Consider the following 15,725-nt stretch of genomic DNA (forward strand, 5'->3'; position numbering starts at 1 on the left):
GCAACTACATTTGCAATTTGTTACTGTGTATTAGTAATATTATAAACCTGTATGAACTTTATTCCCAGACTGATGGACTTTAATCCTGTAATCCTGCCAAGAAAAACACTTCACATTCACTGCAGTAAACAAGAGCTCTACAAATGTAGAAGGAAGTCACTTACCAGATGTTACTATTTGTCTTACAAGTCTGTCTTTGACTTTTGCTTATTTTCTCTTGACCTTGTAGGCTTCTCCCATACACACTTGGCACAGAAAAACAAATGTGAAACCTCTGAAAGCCAGTTGTTATCCAGCTAAAGAGTTCCTTGAGAACTAATATGTATACCTTTTAGTGTGTCAAAAGAACCACTCATACCATTTGACCACCACAAAAGGAACACTATATAATGTTCCTGACTTTTCTGAAACTACGCCATATACCTTCACACTTAACTTGCAGCTTTTGCAAGGTTATTCAAGGCACTGAACAAACAAACCAAATAAAATCCCAGCCTAGAAATGCAGTTAAATTACCTCATTCAAAATCACAGAAAAGGAAGATTAGATGATCTCTGCCTATTTATAACAATATACCCTTGCTATTATTAATGAAAGAGTCTTAAACAAAAACATCAGTAATTCAACAACTGAAATCAATATAAGTATTTCTATTTCAGACTTTTAAAACAACATTCTCCCTTTCCCTCCTAAATAAACAGGAGACTACTGGTGGTTATAAAGCTACACAGCATTTGAAATGCACATGGTCACTTATTAATACATTCGTTCACATACATACAAGCATTCAGCACAAATTCCTGCTGCAATAGCTAAACCTGAGGGTTGTGCGTGGATCACTATTGCTAGATGTGTTTCACTGAACTAAGAACCTTCCTCTCACTCATCACAGGTGGAACTAGCATGTACTGCCACTGAAGCTATTGAACTTCCAGAACCACTGAGAAGTTTCCAAATAATTAAACAATTTTAAAATAATTAAAAACTAGTGTCCAGAGTAATAGCCTGAAAGCAGCTGTCATAGAGGAAGAAAATAGAGAACAAACAACTTGCGAGAAGCACTTTCTTCTACACCATCATTTCAGATTTGCCTGGGTTCTGCTTTCACCAGCTGCATTTTAGCAGCTCCAGAAGAACATGGGAGACATGCTGCTGTTTAAGCTGTGCATGCAGAAGATGGGATTTAGCCATGTACTTTTAGCACTTTTTCTTCTGTTATCACACTGCTTTCTTTTCTCCCAAAAGCCTACTAAAAATGTTTAATAGCATGGGAAAAGAGCTGAAACAGAAAGGAGGAAACATCTGGAGCCCCAGCTCTCTATGTGCAACAGTATTAAAAGGACATTTCTCTCCATGGTTTCTGTGAACAATGGCAACTGGTCCAGAGTTGTGTTTGTGAGATGGATGGGAGGAAATCTTACACCAGATTTCTTGCTGCTAATTGACAGTAGAGGAATGGCCCTCAGGAGAAGCATTGCCACACTCGAATTGAGTTGAGGCATAGTCCCAGCCCTTTGGTTTTGGCCAATCCTAGCAAAAAAGGTGGAACTGAAAAGGAAGCAAAAACCTGAGCCTGAAATTGAAATCAGCCCAGGCAACAAACAGGACGCAGCTGTACGAAAGGAATAGCCTAATTCAGCAAAAATGCTCTGACCAGGACTGTAACCATGTGGCCACTCACTGAACAAAGCAGCAGAGACTAAGATTCACATGTATCGCATCCAAGAACAGACCACCACCAGAAGCAAAAACATCCTGGTTGGGACTAACACAGCAAGTCAGCTGGGGCTGCGAAACATACCAGGGGAGATTTAAGTCTGTAGGTATGTGAGGCTGTGTAGAACCGCAATACACTTGATGTGTTTGATTCATAGTAGAGAATCCAGAATGCCCCTTCACTCTGCTTGAGGTTTTGTTTCTGCTCAAACAAGTGTGTATATTTTTATCTCAATGCAGCAGGTTGTCTGTGATGACTGCTTCTCCCCAGAAGTGATGGAAAAGGCATTTGAACCTAGAATGGCCTGCATAAAGAATTAAATGTCATGTTCCCTAGGAAGATATTGGAAAGGAGATTAATTTTACAAATTCAGGTAAGATGAAGAATGGTGATGTGGCCATAGTAAGGCAAATAACTTAGCTTCAATTCAGCCAAATACATGAATCAACATTAAGTCCTTGGATTTGTCCTTCACTGAAGCTCTTACACCACTGTTAGTTCACTCCAGATATATTCTGTTAGGGCAAACAAGTATTTTGAAATATTGTGACATTTTAATCACATCAGTCCTGCTCAGTCTGCCTGACAACCTGAATAGTCATTTTATCTTAAATACACATACTTAGAAAACTGGAAGGGAGGAATTTAAAATATATTATAGAACCAAATAACAGCTAGAGTTCATATTTAAAATATCTTTGAAATAAATTCAGTCTTTTCCTTAATAATTAATAACTTTATTTAGGTTACACCTGTTTTCCCATAAATATATTGCTAATCAAAGAAAAATAACCAGAAAACCACATGGAAATGACCAAGATAATTGCAGTTGCTTGAGATATGACCAACAAAATCAGCATCCATTTTACACATGCACACACGCACATACATACTTTTGTTCCACCTTAGGTCTTTAAAATTCTGTCTTCTACTATTTAGAAACAAGTGATACATGTACATTTTGCAAGAGTAGAGAGTTGTAAGTAGATCAAAGACAAACACTAATAAAGTAAAAAAAAAAAGAAAAATTAATAGTTATCATATGGCTCCCGGAAACTACAAACAGACAGAAGCAAAACAAACTCACTGATAAAACAAAAGTGAAGTCAGAGAATTTGTATTTTTTCTCCTGCAGCATCCTGGGAACAGATTTTAGAACATGAGTAACTTGAATATACATGTCACATGGATAGAAGCATTAGCAAAACAATCCTTGGTTACTTTTCCTGTTGAACTGTCTCTTTATGCTTGCACAACATCTGTATGACAAGCTTGCAAATAATAAGCTGCCTGTTGGGGGAAAAGTGGCAAGAGACACTTAGGTCAGAAATAGAGGAAAGTCACATGTAGAGTGAGTGACAAATAAAGATTTTAAATAGCATCTTGGAAAATTAATTTAGAAAACTTGATGTTCAAGAATTGATTTATACAGTCTTAAGTTGTTCTAGAAATATTTTGATGCATGTAGATTCTGAAAAGAAAACAGCTGGGGAGGGAAGAAAAAGGCAATTAGAAGCAAAACTTTTGGAAGGGAGAATATGTTTAGGGGTAAGGTTTTGCTCCCTCTGTTTTCTTTCCAAAGCCATCAGAAACACAAAGCCTACTTTTCCACTCATGTCTTTCTAAAGAGTAGATGAGTTAAGCATCAAGTTAGAAGATAAATGAACATTAAACATATGTAAAATCAAAAGGGGCATATAATCATAGTAAAAATAAAAGGCCCTTTCACTTTAGTTTCACATCACCTATTACTTGTCAATACATTGATTTCGACCGTAAATTCTCAGAGAAGAATATTGTCCCAGTGTTTCGGTCTTGTATAACCAATAACAATAATAATCTGCTAAAATACAATACCAGGAATAACTATGGCTATTGTATAACATCAATTAGGTATTAGTACCTCCTTTTCACTAAGATGTTGTAAATATTTGGTAGGTATGGAAATAATCTGTGATGGATAAATTCTGAAAATGTAGTTGCTTAACTTACTCTCTAAGTTTGGATGCTTATCAGAACACTTTCAAACTACTTGAAGGGGAAACCCCAGCTGTCTTCGTATGAGGCAGCTAAAACCTACATGACATGCAACTACAGTTGTATGATATGCTCTTGTATTGATTCAGTAATTGGAGTAGCTGCCACTATCCTTTCTGCATTGTATTTTCCTTACAATGTATTTAAGCTCCAAAAGCATATATTTTGCAACACCTGAGCTTTGCTTAATCAAGGTTGTCCTATCTCACCTTTGACCTGGGTAACAGAAAGTCAGTTTTAAGCACCCCATTCTACTCTTGCTCCCATTGAAAAGCTCCATAACTGCAATGGAAGATTGAGTTCTTGTATGATATTTTGCATAAATTCTGTTTAAGAAAGTAAGCAAACAAAAATACCCCAATAGCTTGTAACTAAAAACGAATTTGCACAGCAGATAAAGAACAAACATCAGAAACACAAAGTATGAACACCGTGTTGTTTCTGCCTTACAAATAGGCTCATGTTTTTCTCTGTCAAGTTCACTGCTGCTTTTGTGGAGTGTGGTTCAGGGTATTTCAGTCATATAATGGCAAGTATCACAACTCATGCATCGAGTTGTGCCAAAAGACAGGAAGGAGGAAGAGAAGACAGAGAGACTGAAGTCTACTTATTTAAAAAAAAAACAACAAACAAAACAAAATTACAAAAACCACCCAAAAGCCCACAGAAAGGGAGAATTTTGCTTTGAAAGTCATGGAAAAACACTGAGATCCTCAGCAGTTCAGCTAACTCATTTACTTTAAAGGCAGCAATATTTTTTTAAAAGAGACTACAAGAAACAAGTGAAAACAGTAAGAATGGTGCTGTGGCCTGGGGTAAGTAGTAGCACACAGAGCAAATATTCTGCAGACCACTCTGAAACAGACATCTTCTGCAGGTGAATATGGGACACTGTTTCTTAATGTTCCAGCTAACTTTCCACTTGTTTGTTCTGACAAAATCATGGGCAAAAAGCATGGTTATGATCTTCAAAAGCAGTTAGGAAGATAGCTGTAATGTCATATGCCTAATCTTTTTAACGCAATTAAGTGTGAGCAGGAAATGCTCCTGCTTGAACTCCAAGTCCTACTCATTCTTTTATCTACAGAGTCTTTGCTACTGAGGGCTGCCTAATAATCAGAGTCTGAACACAGACCCAAGAGAGTTGGATAATTGTGTATTTGAAGAGAAAGCAGCTTCAGGCCCTTTGGGGAGTAAAAAAGCAAGCTTGGTGTGAATGTAGCCATTTTATTTAGAAAACAGAACAACGTAAAAACAGTATGGCACACATTTGAATGACTCAAAATGTCTAGAGGTTGTTGTCAAAATAGAACTGTAAACAGAAATCCTAACTGAACAGACAGATTTCCGGGGAATCAACTAGGCTGTATGCAACCATGCAGCCAGTGTGCTTCAAAATTCATTGCACAGTCCTATTCTTTCACCACATTTGGAACTGACCTTGAGTATAACATAGAGACCCCAGCCTCCACACCCGCTTTGTATAAACTAGCATGCAGGAAGAAATGGCTCATGCACTGGGGTAAGGATGTGGCCGCAACTTGCATATGGACCCATCTTTTCTGTGTTCCACAGCATATGCAAAATCATAAAGCCACTGCTTGATGCTATAGTGTTAATCTATCAATCCTTTTTGCAATCAGGGATACGCAAAATGATTATTTAGTTTGCTGACTGGAGGAAGAGTGGAGGATTGGTAAAGAGGACAGTTTACTGATTTGGATTTCTCAGGACTGCTCAGTAATTTAGGTATCTGCAAGCAGCATGTGGCTTTTTTGAAGTCATATGTTAAGTCATACATCTAAGAAAAAAATGAATATACAAAAAAAAGTTGTCTTGAAAAAACATGACACTGGACAGGACTAGCAAGTTTGAGGATAATTAGCTAGCCATGAAGTACCTGGTGTACTGGTAGGACCAAAAGGGACAAATGTAATCAATAGCTACCTATGCAAGGGAATCTAGAGCATCAACAAGAAATTATTATATCCCAGTATTTGGCAGAGGTATCATGCTAACAGAATACCATGTCCAGATCTGATGTCCAGACTCTGAGGAGGGTCCTAATAACATGAAGACAGTTTCAAAAAGGGGAATAGGAGTAACTGATGATCAGAAGAACTATGGGCAATAAAGTTAAATCCTAGGAGTGCAACCTGTCTAGCCTAACCAAAGCCAGTTAAAGGGACAACTTAGTCCATCCTGTGAGTACTGGCCAGGAAATAGAAATATGATAGAAAGTATTTCAATCTCAAAGTTATTAAGAGATACTATGAATAGGACTCAAAACAGACAATTTCAAGCCAGAAATAAAGTGTGTTTTGTTGGTTTGGTTGGTTCTTAAATGCTCAGGATAGGCTTTTGGTGGAATTTTATTTTTTTTAATCAAACATAGATGGTTTTCTAAAAGACATGCTCTATTTCAACATGAAATTAGTTTCTATTAACCTGAAGCACTCAGCAATGTGAAAAGTATCCAAACACAAACTCCTTATGAACGCAAGCAGAGGAGGAGCCTTAACATCCTAGACACTGGGGAAATTTTCTCTCCTGAAAAAATGATCACTATCTTTTAGCAGATGTGCCCACGCCTCAGTACTGGAAGCTAGGCTCCATTTCTGCACCAGACAAGGAAAACAGCAAACAGAAAGTCTCTTCCCTTTCCCCATTGATGTGAGAAGTACGTCAAGTAATGGCTTCACTGAAGATTTTCATAAGGTATATGCAAACCATAATGTAGTTGCAATGACCAGATTTTGACTGTGCTTAAGTGAAGTTTGAAAAAAATGTTTTAAAGGATGCATCTGAAAATTCTCAAAGCAGGTCTGACTGCGCCCTTCCGCATAGCCCAACAGATACAAAACTGACTGTATGCTACTACTGCGCTGTTGTTAAATTGCCAAAAGTGGTGCTTGCCAGAAATTCCCCCTTTTTCAAAACTTAGGGGAATTAAAAGGACAGGATTAGATTTAGATCCAGATGACAGCCCAAACTGAGTTGGGAACAATGTGGAACCAAAAAAGCTGACTGGTAGTTGGAGAACTGTTACAGGACAGTCTGTTCCACTCTGCAGGACATCTCTGGCCAAAACAAAATGCTTCTGCCATCTCTTCCCTCTTTTCCTCTGTACTTACAGAAGTCCAAAGATAACCCGGCTGTTGTTTTAAAATGAATTATTTCAGTGGGAAGTTTCAAAGTTTTATGTCCATAAATTCATTCTTTATGTAGTTTAAGAGAGGTAGGCATTCAAACTGAATGATGACATCACATAAATACAAGTACACTAGTGCTCGAGTCAAGGTTTGTATCCACCTTGCCTTGCATTGTACTGTAGGAGAAAGTGCATTCTAGAGTGAGAAAGGGGGTGGGCAGGGAATCTTGCTTGTATCAAAACATGCTCATAAATCAGAGGCACAGATGGCTTTACTATTTAAAAAACAATCAGAAGATTAAACAAGTGATAATAGTCTACTAAGCACAACAGTTTTGTATTCGCTGCAGTGCCACTTTAGAAAATTATCTTGTCCAGACTTAACTACAAACACGCACAGTAAAGGATAACAGGACTGATCTTAACTGTTCTTTTGCAGTTATAGAACTGGGTTTAGTTAAATGAAGGTTAAGGAACGGGTTGAAAGAAAAACTGAGGAAAGAGACAACATGAGCAGAAAGAGAACCTAGGAGAATGGCTGGCAGGTAGATGGCATGGTCTGAGCAGTTGCTGTTGTGAAAGCCTGCCAAGAAGGGAGCGGGAGTTTGGCCCCAGCAACATGCTGCCAGGATGTCAAGGAATGGCAGACCTGAGGCTAAAGACAAATGAGCTTGCTGAAAGTTGTATGGAGGGCTTCCTCTCTATGAGGAAAGGGTTTTCAGTCTTCTGGAAGCAATGAAACTTTTTGATCTTTGAGATCAAATCAGACCACATTACTGAAGGGTCACTGAAGAAACTCGTTAGAGCCATTGGCTGTACTTTTCTTGAGCCACAATGAAGGCTCATGTTTTGCAAGCTGGTGCTGATGATTTAAGAGGAACAAAATGACAAAGTAGACTTTAGAAAGATGGACAATATATTTTTATAACTTTTGAAATCCAGCTGTCTTATAAAAAGTTAATTTTGTTTAGCTGGCTAATTTTCAGTAGGAACTTCCAGGGTTTCTCTGGATTTTCTGACAACTGTATTTCTCTCACAAAACATTCTCCCTCTTATTCTTTTCCAAGAAGCTTTAATTAGAATGATGGTGTGGAAAAATACTAGTTGAACATGATTCGTCTTAGAGATGTGCAAGGTAATGAAGAACTATGAAGTCTCCACCTGCAGGACTATTCATAGCAGATGTTCTCTTACCCTAAATTTAAAGTTAAGTATTTTGATGGTTTGCAAATGAATACAACATGTAATAGTTAAAAAGTTGGTTTTTCTACTGGGCACTTGGCCAACCCTTAGGAAAGCGGTCATGGATTCCCACTAAAGCACAGAGTATCTCTTGAGAATAGAGGTCTATCCATCATGAGCTCATATGAATTTTATGTTCCAGTTCTCAGAAAAGTATTTTTCTTTCCTTGCTCATTGTCTACCCATTTATTACATCAGAACAAAATCTCATTGTTTTATTTGCTAATAATCACAATTTTGGATTTAAAATAAACATTGTGTGTCAACTCAAATTTGTATTTAAGTTCCTTTCTGAAGTACAGGAACAAAGAGAAAAAGACAACAAAGAACAAAGAACTGAAGGAAAGTTTCTTGTACTGATGTTCATATAGGAAATAAAAGCCATCACTTGGAAAAGCAGATGCTAATGTTTAGCAAGTCAACAACCTCACTACAGTTGCTATCTGCCCTTTCCTTTCTTCTATAATGGATTCTAAATGGTTGACTGTAAATACATGAGACTGATCAGGTTTGCTTCGAATCATTTGCTTTTTCCTTCAAATGAAACAAATTCATTTGAGCTACCTGGTATTGCTTCCCGAGTAGGATATACTTGAGAAGCTATTCTGTTCTGCAAGTCAGTGAGAAAAATGTTCCCTAAGTGATAATTGTTTCCTGGAATGTTCGGACTGATAAACAACTTCAATGTATTTGAATTTGAAACAATTTCCTATCCTAAATGATGTATTAGTCTCCAGGAAAAAAAAAAAAAAAAAAAGTTTTCTGATAAGGCTTCCACTAGCTGTGACAAAGGAAATAAGATTTTTCTTGTTACAATTTGGAAATAATACAAAGGTGTGCAAGAACTGTCACACAAATACCCTGTATAATTTTCAGCCAGACTCTTCACCTCTCCAGTCTTTTCTGTTCTTGTATGAAATGACATTACTGTCCTTACCATTAGCTATCAAAGTGTTCATACAATGTTTTACCAGAATACCTGCAGATTATACAAACACTATTTATCCTGTAAAGAGAAAAACACTACTACTGTCATTGACCAGATGAGGTAAAAATTGGTTAAAGGACAGATTCAAAGAGAAGATGCAGGTATCTGAATGACAGTTTAAGCAGAATTTAGACAGCTAAATTGAGGTCCATCTACAGAATGCTTTGTCACACAAGAGATGTAAGCATTGGTAAATATCTATGCTTTGCTAGTAATCTTACTTAGGTACATATCCAGAGGCACCGATATCTTGTACAGCTTCCATATTGGAATAACACTCTCAGGCCTCAAGAAGTTTAAAATTCGCAGTCTCTACCCCCATCTCAGAAACCATAGTCTAGCAGATGTGTTCAGAGTTCAGCAGTCAACAATAAAAAGACGAGTAGCCTGGGGACACCTCTATGAAAACTATATTACTGAATGATGATTAAAAGTAGAGATCAGCAGGTACAAAAAGAAATATTACTGTGAAAGCTCCCTTATTGTTGAACCAAAAAAGGTAAATTTGTACAGTACAGCTAGATTGTTTAATTCAACCTTTGTGAGCTCTACTATCATTCTGCTTAAACTAGCATAAATTAAGAGTAAAACTTATGATAATGGACACATACAAGTGTAAAAGTGACATAAATATGCAAGAACTATAACAATAATGTTGAATTAAGCAAGGATCCAAACTGAAAACTGGTCTTTTGAATCACTGTTCTCTGCATGTCATTCATTACACCTGAATGCAATCAGTAAAGTGGAGGTAAATCAGAACCAAATCCTGGGCTATATGCAGACAAATTAGAAAAAAAATGGGCCATAAAAGTGTATTTGCTTTGTCCACAAACTCTGGAATAGCAGTCATTAAACATTCAATATTTACCCCAAATTACCACATAATACAGTGATATGCTACTCAGAATGCAGGAGTGTCATATTGCAGCTATAATTAGTTTTTTTAAAAAATCAGATATCATTATTTGTAAATCACTAATGAACGATAATCTGAGGGAAATTCCTCTCCTCTAAGAATAGGCAGGAGTAAGTGGGTAGGGATCTGTGTGATACACTTCTGGGTACTTGCACACATACCCATAACAGGCCTGAAGTGTGTTCTGGGTTTACATGATAAGTAACAGCTCCTCTTCTAGCACTTGCCACATTGCACCTGCTAAATATAGAGTGGGACAAAAGGACAGTTCAAAGAGAAAATATAAGAGGGTAAAGTTATAACTGCTGTCTCTCAAAATGCACATTGATATATGTGTTTTCCGTACCTAACTGAGCACAATTCCTGCCACCCACCTTCAGTTGGAAATTATTTTGTGTTTACTTTCTTCCTAATCCTTTCCTCTATCCATCTGTTTTTCTGTTCTTGGTATCTCTCTTGAGGTATTACTTGAACCCCTTTCCCTCCAAGGCTGCTCCTATTTCTTCCTCTGTGACAAAAGTGGTAAATTTCAGCTTGTTGCTGAGGCACAGAGATGGGAAAGGGGCCTGGGAGTGAAGATGATATAAGGAAAATTTCACATTGCAAGGTTTTCTGTTCCTGAAAAGGCCATGGATAGGAGAGAATACAGGACCTGTGATTATTTCTTTTAAGAGAAGTTATCTGCACAGCTATAACCCATACATTCAACCTTTATGTCAGCAGCAATGGCAAGGGCAAGAGGTAGAGATTAGTTTTTCAGTCTGATTATCTTGTTTCCTTACACATAAGTAAGTTAGATTGTTTGCTAGTCCCTATAAACTACTGCCTTAGGCAGCCAGTTCTTATGTCTATTCTTTGGGACAGTCTATGACTGACTGAACCTAGAACACATCCCTTCCTTCCTTCTATTCTCTATCAAGGTGTCAGTTGTTAAACTACCCTAAGAGTATCTGCAGTGGAGACAAACTGCTTTTAAGGCCTCTGACTTTGACACCCTTATTCACAGCCAACCAGCATAGAGGGAAACCTGTTTAGCAGCTTTCTACCACATACCACTACTCTAAGGTATTAGCAAGGCCTGTGGATACTTACACAGGAGGCACCAATTAAGTGAACGCCCTCATCAGTTCTTCAGTTCTTGTGGATCACAGTTCACAATCAGGCAGAACTTCTAATTCTTGTACCTTATATATATCCCTTTTCTAACTAGCCATAGATCAAGCTTCTACTTTGCGGTCACATGTGAAGGTCCTAGCCAAAAGCTTTCTCAGCTGACCCATCCTGGCATCAGCCATTGACTTGGTCTGCCACCCATTTTGAAAATCCAAATATCCTCTACTCCTTCCAGCCCATGCGCCAAAACCCCAGCCAAGTTCTCAAAGCAGTCTGGAGAACTTCCTAGAACTGGCCAACAAAATAGTCAGAAACTACTTAATTCCTTCAAGTGCACTTCTTGACTAGCAGCCCTATCCAGACACAGTTGCAAAGACCTCTCCAAAGATGCGTCTTCATAAAAAAAGGCTAAATTCCATATTTAGCTCTACTTTCTCTTACTTCTTACATGAAGTGTGGTATCCTTCTCCCATGCAGTCAAGAAGTCATGTGAAAAACTTGTTTACAACCCTCTGCATGCTTTGTCCACCATTATCCACAACTACCCTGCATACCAGACCTTACAAACTACTTATGCCATACTCTTTGCCTCCACAAGCCATGACTGTATGTTCCAGTTCTCGTGACCTGGAACTAAAAAAGGTCCCATCCAGCCTACACAGACACCTGACAGATTGGACTGTTAAGGGAAAGAAAGCTGAAACAATCTCCAATCATTTGTAGGACGAAACCCAACCCATAATCCCCAATCTTCAGCTACACTTTAGACTCTCATCCAGCTTGGACAAAACCAGGAAGCATTCATTCACCCTTGACTTCCCTGCCACTCTTCTGGTACAACAGGGCTTCCTGGGAGCTGCTAAGCTGTATTTGAGAGTTAGCAACAGCTTATCTGACTATTACTTCTTTAGAGTTAGGGGGATTTAAGTATTAGGCCTAGGGTTCAGGCTAGCATGGGCCGCAAGGACTCATTAGATTTTGGCAGAAGGAGGAATGGGGGAGTAGTGGCGTAAGAACAAGACTTCTTATTACTTCCTAGTCAGTAGCTGTTGTTGATTGCATGCCTGAAATATAGGGCTGCACGTTGGTTTGGGCTTAGACTGAGTATTGATGTCAAATCATTAGGGAATGGGTGGTAAAATCAAAAAGATCTGTCAAGGTAGGTGTAGTCAGCACCCCCACAGGTTTCGCAGCCATTTCCCTGCTATTTTCCCACAAGGGGCTTGAAGGAGCCCTGGTTTACAATTAAGGCTGTGTTAAATTGTCAGGCACCTAATCTCTGGATTCGGGGTCAATCCCAGGAAACAGCACCTTGTCTCCCATCCCAGCAGATCCACATTTTGGCATATCCAGGCATGTCCTGCCTGTGCTAAGCTACATCAAAATTCAGAAGTCAGCATACATTATCAGGCACTAGGTATCTGAACACAAACTTGAAAGACAATTCTTATCTCAGCCCTAAGCCTGGCCTCATGACTCTTGCTGTCTCTAAAACTAAAGTTTGCAAGATCAAGACTCAAGTATACAAGCTGTTCTACAGAGAATAAAGCTGTTCCTGACCTGAAAACTAACAGAAAGCTCATACCAAAAATGCCAGAGGCACATCACTGTTCTTCTATGCTTTTATTCCTAGCATCTACAAAGAAGCCCACAAAAATGTTTTTGTCATAAGTTAGGTTAAAAAGAGACATCAAGGGGAGAATAATAATCAAAAGGAATGGTCACAAGCAAGAAGCTGTGAAAACAAAGAATGTTTTCACCTCTGTAGCTAGAGCCGATTGAAGGATAAGATCAAACTCGTTCAGTCAATCACATGGTGTCACTACACTAAAGCTTAGATCCAGTATGCCAAGAAAAAGAAGTGACAAATTGGGTATACTTGCTTACAGTATATGTAATCATGCAACATCAATAATTAGATCACAAAAAAAGTGCTCTGTTATTAGGGCCTGTTCCTTTAGCTCATGTTTGTACTGAGGTTTCCCAGCTGTGGATGCAAAGTATTCTTTCAACTTAAGAAATTAAATCAGAGCAAAATTTATTCTTAAAACACTGGGCACCCATGACCATTTCTGAACATTAGATAATTTCATGAACATTTCAGTGTTAAGAGTTCTTTCTTTTGAGTTTTTGAAAGTGATCCTACAAATACTGCATGATACCAAAACATATTTATTTGCTGTCTTTCCTAATCAGTGTTTTCAGCAAACTATTAAAAACCAGGTATTCTTATTACTTTGTTTACCTGGAGATGGTTCTTTGGATATTTTTGCTTCTTAGCTTATATCTGGCAGTCAACAGAAAAAGTGTCCCATGCCAGAAGCAGACCTATAATTAGCCCTGTGCCCTGCAAATCTTCAATTTGAGAACATAGTCCTTAGATAATTCAGTTTAGAAACAAAGTGGGAAGTGAGGAATTAGATTTTTAGAAGTTTCTATCCACACTTTTAATTCTGCTGCTCACACAGAATTAAATCTCGTAATACCCCAAAGAAAGTAGAAAAGAACAAATACGAGAAAAAGTTTTGAAAGTAGCTTCTGATTGTAGACTCACTGGAAACCGTATTTATGATTTTTCAGATGAGATACATGTATCCTGCAGCAGAAGCCCTCTCAGTGAGACACAAAACATCCTCAGGATTCATCCCTCAGGAAGTAACATTTGCATTTGAGAATGCTTATTAATGTCTTCTTAGTCAGACATCAAGCTGCAATAAAAACTATTCCTGCAATGGTGTTAACTAGTAGATACTGCTTTCTTCCTGCAAGTTCATTTTATGTTATCTAGATGTAAGAAGATTTATGAAGTTGAGATCATAATAAATAATATGAAAAGTAATTTATAAGATACCAGGAGAGTTTGGGGGGTGGGAAGATTCCTTCACACAAATACGTGACTATCAGAAACCCCTGCTTAAAATTCTTACATGAGAGTTAACCTGCATTATCTCTGCAGATCCATTTCTGAGAGTTAGTACTTACAAAATAAAATAAATCTCCTTAGTATTTACTCCTATAAAAGCAGGCTTGGCGAAAATGTTCCAGCTAGTTAGGCAGCCAAAATTTCATTGCAGTGAGAAGGGATGATCACACACACATTCAAGGACAAATCTCATGAAACTCATGTTTGACAGGAAATTGTACAGGAAGCTAATTTAGAGAGATCAAAATGAGGGTGGTATGTTCCCAGGACCCAGGGCAAGTCAGAAAACTTGCAGCTGAATTTTGTACATATGGTAATTTGATCAGAGTGGATATAGCAGGGAAGGGAGAGAAACAGTTGATTGAAAATGTAGAAAAAAGAAAAATCAGCATGGGAACAAGAATTCAGTATCTCTGTAAATAAGCCAGATCGCAAAGTCCCCAAATCAAAACAAAAACTACTTTATTGTAGTAGGGTCAGAAATACCATAATTTAGGATACATGCCTCAGACACCGGGCACTTAAACTGTAGGATTTGAAGTTGCTATACGAGTGTTTTCATTTATCTTTAGACAGTGTACTAAATGCACTCTTGCCTTATCACCACAAACTAAAAAATGGAGCCTAAGAGCAAAACACAGGGAGAAATGAGCAGATTTGAAGGTAACGATGCACTTTGAAGCATACTTTGAAGTACTTATTTATGTGTCCAGCATCAGATGATTATAAAATGCTTGTATCTTTTATATGTGTATTAGAAACAGGGAATATGACTCTGCTACGTCCTCTGTATTTCCAGAACATTGATAGAGAGGAATTTCAAAAGTCTGTAGGAAATGTATGTGGGCTGCAGCCTGCAGATCCCACAACCACTGTACATATCCTTTCAGCCAGCCATCTGGTGATTTGTGGTAGCATGAACTTTGATCATAAGTCGGAACAGTTTAATAACATGAAGTACAGCAGTGTCCAAGTAATCCAAGTAAGAGCAGAGAGCAAAGCATTAATTTGAGCTATAACACTGACTTTCTCTGGGAAAATTCACAACTTAACGTCCTTCTGGATGACTAAAGGAATAAAGTCTGGTATTTAATTTTCTGGTTTATATCAAAACCCACACCTTATTTTTGATCTTTTAACCAACTGAACGTTATAGTAGCTAAATCATAATCTGTTTGAATGATTTTTCCTTTATTGTCCATAAACACAGGCAACTCAGCTGATAAGCAGTACGTGAACTGGAAGTAATCTGAACTTACACGCATTCATTCTTTCAAGAGGCACAAAATCCAACACTGCATCTATGCTTCTGTATATTTGTATTAAAAGAGACATGTCTTTGGTTTCTTTGGGGAGAATCCCATAAGCTGAACAGGAAAGAGGAGGAGCAATGAATGGGAAAACACAAGAAAATTTAGATGTTTCCCACACAGCTATAGGATTTCCCTAGGGCTTTACACAACCTAGGCCAAATTCTGTACTCAGTTACTTTTGTAATACCTGACTGATTTCTGGAGAGTTGTGGATGCAGGGGAACAAAACTTGGCACCCTGTTTTTATCACAGGAAAAAAATAGAGAAAGGTAATTCTAAAAACCAACTTAAAAGCCATATTCTTCTAAAATAAAACAACTGC

The sequence above is a fragment of the Accipiter gentilis genome, chromosome 12 (assembly GCF_929443795.1).
Source record: "Accipiter gentilis chromosome 12, bAccGen1.1, whole genome shotgun sequence".
In the NCBI taxonomy this organism is placed as follows: domain Eukaryota; kingdom Metazoa; phylum Chordata; class Aves; order Accipitriformes; family Accipitridae; genus Astur; species Astur gentilis.